Source organism: Alligator mississippiensis, chromosome 7 (genome assembly GCF_030867095.1).
Source record: "Alligator mississippiensis isolate rAllMis1 chromosome 7, rAllMis1, whole genome shotgun sequence".
Lineage (NCBI taxonomy): Eukaryota > Metazoa > Chordata > Crocodylia > Alligatoridae > Alligator > Alligator mississippiensis.
Genome location: NC_081830.1, coordinates 63,335,561 through 63,344,721, shown reverse-complemented (window position 1 = coordinate 63,344,721; position 9,161 = coordinate 63,335,561). Strand labels below are relative to the sequence as shown.

Here is a 9,161-nt window from a genome sequence, read left to right as displayed (position 1 = left end):
GCTAGTGCCACAGTAAGTGATATGCCTTCTTATAATACTCAGCATTGGACAAAGTTTGCCAGTCTGATTTAGAAAATAGAGTTTTAAGCCTGGTCTATCTACACATGATTTTATTGCCATAAGGCTCTGTCGGGAGTGAAAAAAAAACACGTCTAGCCAACTTCTAGCCCTGCTAGCCAAAGCCTGAATAGAGAGGCCGCTTATTAGACAAAGTATGTGTTTCTGCCAAGAGTTTGTGGAACTGGAGTTGTAGCTGAGGGCTTGCCTAGAGCTTCCTGATGGGTCCAGGTGTTCTTGATTGTCTGGTCAGCTGCAGCCCACTTCTCCCACAGGAACGTTGGCGGCTCTGAGCTTCATGAATCTGTGACTGTGCCTGGCTTCTGATTATCATCTATTATTTTCTCTTTGTTCCTGTATTGGGTCTTGCCCTTGCCTGTCTGCTGGTTCCTGCCCTGGCTTGTAGTTTTGAGTTTTGACTCTCAGTTCCTGTTTTGGATCCTGGTAAAATCTTTTCCTAGCACCTGACCTAGAACCTGCCACAGTCTGGAACTGCTTACCTTCTGATTTCTATCACAGGGTTTGATTATTGTTCCTGATTCCAGCCCCTTGGGTTGACTCCTGACTTTGTGGGCCCTCCTTTCCAGGTACGTAATTTGGCTTTAGCAATTAAGGCTCCCTCCCATTCTCAACAATAGGTATAGGCACTACTGGCTAACGAACAATCTTGCCAGTCTAAGTGGGAGCTCCACTAGAAAAGGTTGCCAGTTATATTTGCAAATTTTTTCTAGTATAGATAAGGCCTTATGATTACCAATGATTCTTGTCCTATCAATAGGACATTTTACAGAGTAAAGCACAGCTCAAGATGAAATGGAATGGAGGGCTCTTCCTTTTCAGAAGTAACCCTGCCATTATTAAGTTAAAATATATGTCAATGCACTTTCCAGAATAAGATACAAATGGTTGGGTGGTTTGGACCTTGTTTGGTAATGAATATGGTTTAAACAGCATATTTAAAATGATAATCAAGATCAGGGCCAGGCAGATGGTATTTTAACATGTTAATTGAGAAACCCAATATAATTTGAAGTGTGAGTTGGCATGAGTCCATATACAGTTTAACACTGTTACTGTCAAATTATCTGAGAGTGGTAATAACCCCTTTGTTTCTGGTATATCCATTAAAAAATAGAGAAGTTACTTGCAGCTCTAAGGTAACTGCTGGCCTTGCTGACACCAACAGAAAATGCCAGGAATTTGGCCCTAGATTTTGTGGGGCTTTCCACTTATTTTTTAAATTGAGAGTCCTGGTGCTAATGAAAGCTCTGAAGTGTTCTACTCCTTCACCATTAAGAGCTGTGGTATATAGTAAAAAAGTGTGTGGCAGTTCATGCAGCAAACATCTTCCCTATCATGATGCTTATTTAAAACTTTCCTAGGACTTGGGGCTCCTGTTCTTTCCCTGACAGACAAAATTATTGTGTAGTCCAGAATATTATGCTTGATAACGTAACGACTATTTCTGAATTCAGTGAAATGATGCATCAGGAAGTAAAACTGTTGTTCATTTATCATCCAATCTTCACTGCAGGTGCAAAACTTGTCAGACATTTCTAATTGGCAATTTTTGCTTGTGCTTCCTCTATTATTGTGACCTGTTATTTCATAAAATTCATCTGAGAAAATTCTTGCATCTCTAAATCTGATCAGATTTTTCTCAGGAAATGGGTTACATGATATATATCAGAGCCAGGTCTGACTACAGCCCCTGCAGCAAAATAATTGGAAGCTGTGGGATGTGCAGAAGGACACTTCTGGTTTGCCTGGGCCAAGATAAACTAATTTAATGAATTAACAAAAAACAACAGTTGGCACTGAGAGAGAGTTTACCCTGCAAGTGTCTAATTAATATATATCCTATCCTGAATAAATCAGTGATGTTAAGGAACACTGACCTCTCCCCAGCTTCCCTACATTCTCCTCTTAAACAGAACAAACTTGAAAAGAGCAGTGTCTGTTTTAGATATAACAAGAACTAACTTGCCCCAAGTGTTGCTCATGGAGGGATTGGAAGTTATGGAACTCCCTGTGCCTGTATAATTCAGTCCAAAGCAATTTCATACCTACTGTTTGCTGTTGGTGACTCAGAATCTACAGGGAATGTGATTAGTGGTTCTGTTTTTGAATGCCAAGCTTGTTGTGGAAAGGGAATTTTGCCAGTGTGAGTGCCACACACGCAATCTTGTTGTTGCAAGTTAACTAAGAAATATAGACTTGACAGCCTTATGGCAAGTATGCACAATTCCTCCTACAGAACACAGTAAGTTCCAACTGATTCATTTAGGGTGGGCTAGGAAGAGAGACACTGGCCTTAAGCTCATATATAGCAGCTGAATTCAATTGAATAATCCACTGATTCTTATCCACAGTCTTTCAGGTCCTGCCGATACTATAGCTAGTAACCATTCCTGATATAGCTGTCCCTTTTAGAGCTCAGCATTACAGTTAACAGGAATTCTAAGGATACTAAGGACATACCTGCACTTTTCCCCACCTTGCTGGGTTTTCTACTGTGCACATACTGCCAAAATGCACATCATGTAGCTGCCTTAGCAATGAATATATGACAATTTAGCATGCCTGAAACAAGGAGTTTATTGGCATGCATTCAAAGCTGTTAGCTTCAGAATTTAGTCTGCATGGATCAGGCATTGTCTTCCTGATTTGCTGTACCACTCCCAACCAAGGGTTGGGCCAGGGTAGACAAGAGCATTGTACAGCTGCGTTTGAAAATACTGTAGTAGCAAAGCGTAATTCTATGGCATCCTTGCTCAACCATTTTAGAACTGCTTTGCTTATCTTCTAGGAATCTTTTTTCTTTCCTTTATGTCTATCATGATATATTTTAGAAGTATATGAATAGTATGTCCTCCTCCTATTAAATAAAAAATAAAAAATAGTACTCTGAGTTTCTAAAGGAAATTATTATTTTTTTTCTGTTAGCATGTTATTACCACCAAGAAATGAGCTCTAGTACTTGCCCTCATTAAAGGAAATTTTCTTTCTACACTGTAAAATGGCTAGGTTTTAAATGGTTTTGTTGAACATGAATATGATTGGCATTCTCATATTTTTATATAACTACATGAAGTCAATGAGTTTTCATCATGGTAGATAGATATGCTTACCATGATTTGTGGTAGAGAGTGTGTGTGTTGGGGTGGTTCAATCTTATTTCACAACTGTTCAAATGAAGGCCAGATTCTGATGCCTTGACTGATGCTAAATATACTTTATTCCATCTGGGCCAGATGGTGACACACTTTCTCAAGTGCCTTACGCTACAAGTAGTCCCGCTGAAACCAGTGGTAAAAAGTTATTAAATTTTAAGTGGGGTTTTGAAATATGGCCCAAAGACATTTGTAGTTCATCTGGGACCCACCTGTCTCTGTATGATGCACAAGAGAGATAAAGCTGCCTAGGGTAGAAAGATAATGTGAAGACAAGATGGGGAATATGTTGAGTGAGTAAACCAGGCTGGAATTATCTTGGTGGTAATATGAATAACCAAGTGTAGAATTAAGTTTTATTTCTTTTGGTGTTTGCAGCTGTGGTTAAGTGTACCCAGTCTTAACTGCTTTAAATCCACTGCAAATGTAATATGTTCGTGCTTGTAGTGTTAAGATTGTTCTTGGCAGATGCAACCCAATGCAGAACCATATTGCCCCTTTGGCAGGGCATGTTGCTTTTCAAACATGATAAGACATGAAATTGGCACACCCACGCCCTTTTTTTCCCCTTGGTCCCATTCAAAATTAAATTTAAAAGCTTTGCTTAAAAAACGATTCACCTTTTAAGTTGTTCTTTGTTCTTATTTCTATGAGAACAGCAACATGTAAGCAGGAATCATTTCTTCTGTAAGAATTGACTGAAAACATTCAAAATCCTGTGTGAAAATTCTGCATCCTGATTAACTATATTGACATCAATTAAGCTGCAACAGGAGTCCATAAATGTAGATTTTACCTCTACATTATAAATATCTATATACCTCATCACTGAAGAAATTTTATTATTGAGTAAAATTGCCAGGCTTGAGAGTGCTGGACATTCCTCTTAAAAAGCACATTATCCTCAAACAATGGCTACTTTGAGTGGTTAATATAAGCCATTGTTAAAAGTGGTGGGGTGGGGGGAGGGAGGGAGCAGGGGAAGAATAATGAACAGTTGTCATTTCCTCTTCTGTGTGTCATGGGATAATTGCTACCGCAGAAAGTCAGTACAGTTTAACTGACAGAAATAGATAGTTTTTTACAGTGCAACGTGTCAATGGATATCAAAAACTGAAAACAAATGTGAAATATTCTAGGAATGAAGCTATAGGAGTGTGAGGAAAGGAAGTGCTGGAAGTGCCTGATTAAACTAGGAAGTACAGTATAGATTTTAACACCATATAAGAAACTTAGCAGCAAGGAGCCAAAATGGCATTGTGTGCTACTTAATATTTTAACATGTTTTTGTATTTATTATTTTGGTTGTAAACTAAGGTTAAAATATTATCTTGGGTATAAGTTAAGCACTTGAAAGTTGGGAAATGCCAAAATTAAGGATACCCGTGTAACTTTCATTTGGGCCCCTTATAGGTGTGCAGCTGTGAGCTAGATTCCTAGTCTCCCTATACAGTGCATGACACTGATCATCTCATGCATATGCAGCTCTTGGTTTCCTGAAGGGGAGATTTAAGCACCAAAAAATGGGATCCACAAAACATGGCGTCCTTAACCAAGAGTCATTAGCTGACTCCTACTTGGCTACCACTATATGCACCTAGTTCAAAATCTAAATTCTCAGGATCTCCACTTGGCAGCCTCCAGTCCTTAATTGCCTACATTTTGCCAGTAAAGATACCTAAAAATACCTGGGTGTCCAGACTTATTTAAAATCTATGGGCACTTAGTACCTAACCCTCATCAGCTTTAAAATCTAGCATTTTCTGTACATCTTTCCTGCCACTTGGAATACTGAGGTGCAGAAAGGCTGGCCTAAACACTTTCAAAGGTGGCCAATAATATTTAGTGGTAGAAGAGGTAAGAGGGTGGGGCAAACTTTACTTGTAATACCTTAGTTTCCACTTGGAATCAGAGCAGCAGTCCAGTCCTGCTCCCACTTCAGTCAGTGGAAGTGTGCCCTTAACTTCAGCATGCCCTTAACTTCAACTTCAATGAGCCATAAATTTGTGACTTAGGCAAATAGAAGACTTAAATCCTGTGTGTCTAAACCCCAAGGCCATTCTTTCTGATAAGAGACTCGTTTTCCTTGTAAATGCTTGTCAGAGGGAACAAGATGACTCATATAATATCTTATGATGTAAGTTATGCAAGCTAAAAAATTCTCTTTCTGCTGTAGTTCAGCCTTTTGATTGCTGTCTGTAAGTAGTGTCTTGGATTGAGCTCTGCTAATTGTGTGTTCCCTCAAGGCAGGTATCATTGGCAACCTCCAACAAAAAAAAACCAACTGTGCACTTCACTATAGTTGTTTGTTTTTCAGAAAAAAAGATTTCCTACCCTCCTTTTAGCTACATGTTGTTTTTTTAGGTTGCATTAAGGATTGAGTTCTTCATTCCAGGCACTGATCCTTTGATAGGAAGCAAGGTAGAACAGTTTGAAGTCAGTAATTATTTTTTTTAAAAAGAGGGGAAAGGTTGAAAAATAAAGCTAAAGAATCATAGTGCTCTATCTACTGAGGTTAGAGCCATAAGGGGCTTGTATAGACTGCTTCTGAAGCTTACATGCACACCCTATGTACTTTCTCCCATTCCACATGTGCAAATCCTGGAAATGAATAGTTCAGCGTGCATATCAGTAAGCACACCTGTGATTGCCTAGGAGCACTGCTGGATGTGTGATCAGGGTCGTTTGAAGGCAATAATGTTGCTTTGTTTCTGGAATTTAGCATTTGTGGAACAGGAGTGACTAGAAGGGCTCTTCTTTTTGGTGTCAAGCTTCAATGTGACAAGCAGTATAGACAATGTAGGAGTTGAGGGTGCTGAGGTTGGATCATAAAGGGAGATTTATTGCTAACCACTGGAAGATGTTATAACATTTTTGCTCTAATCAGGAAATGACAAAGGGTTAAGATTCCAGTTCTGCAATGCTTGTTCAGCTTGTATGAGTAGGAGTAAATCATACCAGAGCATGTCAGTAGCTACGTCTACATATGTGCATTTACTGCATATTAACTGACATTACTGTGTTGGCTACAAATGTCCAACTCGGGATCCTTAAAATTCTAGTTTATTAGGTGGATTGAATCACTGTAATGAGTTGAATCATAAACCTTGGGGCTGGTCCCCACACACACACACACACATATGCACACACACACACACACACACACACACACAGTAGCAAGCTACAGATTCTACCTATCCTACAAGCGCTGGAGTCTGCCGTCGATGGCCAGTCAAGGCTTCTTTCAGCGTGGTGTTATCCTCCAGAAGGGGGTCGCCGGCTGGTCCTTCTGGCTGGACAGGTCTGGTCGAGTTGGAGATCAAGAGGGCGCCACTGAGGGTCACTTTTCACTGCCTTTTATCTGTCCTTGGCAGACTTTGGTGACTCCCCAGTTTTCAGGTTTGCCCAATCCAGGGGTCATTGACCCTTGTGGGACTTCACCCTCCCCCTCGGTGGCTACTGGATGGCATCTGTCAGCCCCAGGGGTCGTCCGCATGAGCGTGCAGGTTTGGGAGTCCGTTGATGAATTTTGAATAGGGCTCTGGGAGTGGTCGATCTGGAGATATTCAGCCCAAAAGTTGGTCCCCGGCGTTGACTAACTCAGGCCAGGACTTCTGGCCCTTGATCAGCGATGTTTAGAGATTTCCCGATTGTTACATTGTCTTCTATTGAGTTCTTCCCTTGGTTGATCTGCAGCTTCCAGGTGTTAATAGCTGCCTGTTACTATGTTACACAATCAATCACGTTACACATTCAATCACTGATTCACTTGCTCTTTCAGGGGCCAGCCTGATACAGGGAAGGGCAATTTGATTCCTGCCGTTGTTAATATTGTTACAATGTATAATTTACTTATGAAGCTAAACACATTCAGTTGAAAGTTGAAAGTTGAGGAGTATAAAATACAAGCTACAAATGCCATGGCACACAAATAGATAAAAATACCAAAATACAAGGGGAGATACAAAATGCACACATACAAATTTTAAAACACAATTCCTTATCTTAAAGTGAGAGAGAGAGGAAGGAAGAAAAGGTAGAAAAAGAGAAACATATCTAAAGAGGGGAGAGCAAATGCAGGCAAGAGGAAAAGGGGGCTTTCTGCTACAACTGCACAGTACAGGCAAGTGTCTACACATGCACACATGTCCTGTGCAGTAAATATGGCATCTTATGCTGACTTTAGCATAAATTTGATACCTGCCTCATGTAGGTATCAAATTAATGCCTGATTAATTACTATGCAGTAACACACATGTTTGACACCTTACCGCACATTACAACTGTGTTTGATGACTGACTTGGGACTAACTTGGTCCCAAATCAGTCTACACATAGCATTAATGAACTTTAATGCCTGCGTGTGTACACGCTGGACTTTCCTGTTTACCACACAGTCAATTTAAGCTGGTGTAAATGCACATGTAGACACATCCATTATAATATAAAGGAGAGTTAGAGTGGACTAGTGAGAGTTCATGACCTTGGAGAGTTTGCTGACAACCCTTCCTTCCTTTACTTAGCCTTTATTGTGACAGCTTGTTGCTTTTGCCTGCATCCATTAGATGCTGATTTATGCAAATGCATACAATCTAGTCAGTGAGAGATTAAATTCCTAAGAAAGAAAACAGTCTTTAGGAAACAGAAAATTGCCCAATTTACCTTACTGTGAGTCAGAAAATGGCAAACTTGGCATGCTTACTAAACTGCGGGTAATGTTTTGTTCATTTTAAGCACCCAAAGGGGAGTTGCTAACTACATCTAATTGGCAGGGAGAGGAGACCCACACTGCTACTTTGACAGAAAACATGCATGTCAAGTTATATGTCAAGCTGAGTTGAGACATGACCCAATCCTCTCCAAAGCCCTGCTATGCAATATGGGCTAGACCATGCAAACTTTATGCACTTAGAGGCCACTTACTCACAAGGAGGTCCATTAACTTCAGTAGTGTTCTGCTTTGTGAGCGTTCGATGATAACCTGTAGGCATAAAATGTTGATTCTGTGCACCCCAGGCTGTGTCTTATTGTCATTTAGTGAATGTTGGAGTGTTTTTGTTTTGCTTTATTAAAATAATGTAAGTGTGTGTACATAAGGATTGAATGCAAGTTAAAGGCTAGTTTGGAGAGCTGGCTAGAAAACAAGAATTCTATTGCAGGGGGCAGGGGAGAATTTAAAAAAATCAAGGTTGTCTCAGAATTTTTAATTCCTTATCAAAATGAAGCTAAAACACCCCCCCCCCCGCCCCCTTTTTTTTTCTCAGAGAGTGAGAGAGACAGGGAGAGACATCAAACAGTCTGGTGGCAGACAGCTCAGTTGAGGTCTGTTCTACACTGGATAAGTACTGTATTTCTTGCATACAATACACCCCAGAATATAATACACATCTAGGATTATCCTGGGCCCGGGCCTGAAGGCAGCTGGACTGCAAGGTCCTATACCTGTGAAATGCTAACAAAGAAAGTCTGTGCCCAAGTTAAATCCAAGGCTTAGATTAAGGTTTAGTGTTAGGCTTAGGGTTAAGGTTCATGCAGATACAAAAGAAAAATCCAGTGTTGAGACAGACCAAAAGAAGCTTAAGGTCATGAGGATCCACATGTAGGACCCACAGACCAGCGTCCTGGTAAGTGTTAAGAATCGATATTTTTCATTAGATTATAGAAAGAGGTAATTAGCCCCATTAGTCTGAAGCCACACCGAAGGCAGAGAAGGGTAGCACATTAGAGGCTTGGAGACCTCTCTGAACCACAGATGCTGTGCTGTCCTGCCTTTGGCCTGACTAGCTAACAACAACATATAGGGAAATCTGCAAGCACTTCCACTTCACACTGGATAAGGGCCAGGTGCTAGCACTTCGGCAGGTACAAAGATTACGTGTAATGTGCATCTTTAAGGACAGAAACTACTCCACAGAGGGGAAAGTGCCATGG

At 40.5% G+C, this 9,161-nt stretch overlaps 1 long non-coding RNA gene across 2 annotated transcripts in view; it reads left to right on the top strand.

The window, feature by feature from the left end:
• Positions 1 to 322: 322 nt before the first annotated feature.
• Positions 323 to 9,161, top strand: part of LOC132251933 (uncharacterized) — a 36,084-nt gene continuing 27,245 nt past the window's right edge. For both annotated transcript variants that reach the window (XR_009463677.1, XR_009463678.1), the window contains exon 1: positions 323 to 644. This is a non-coding gene — a long non-coding RNA (uncharacterized LOC132251933). The remainder of the gene's footprint in view (positions 645 to 9,161) is intronic.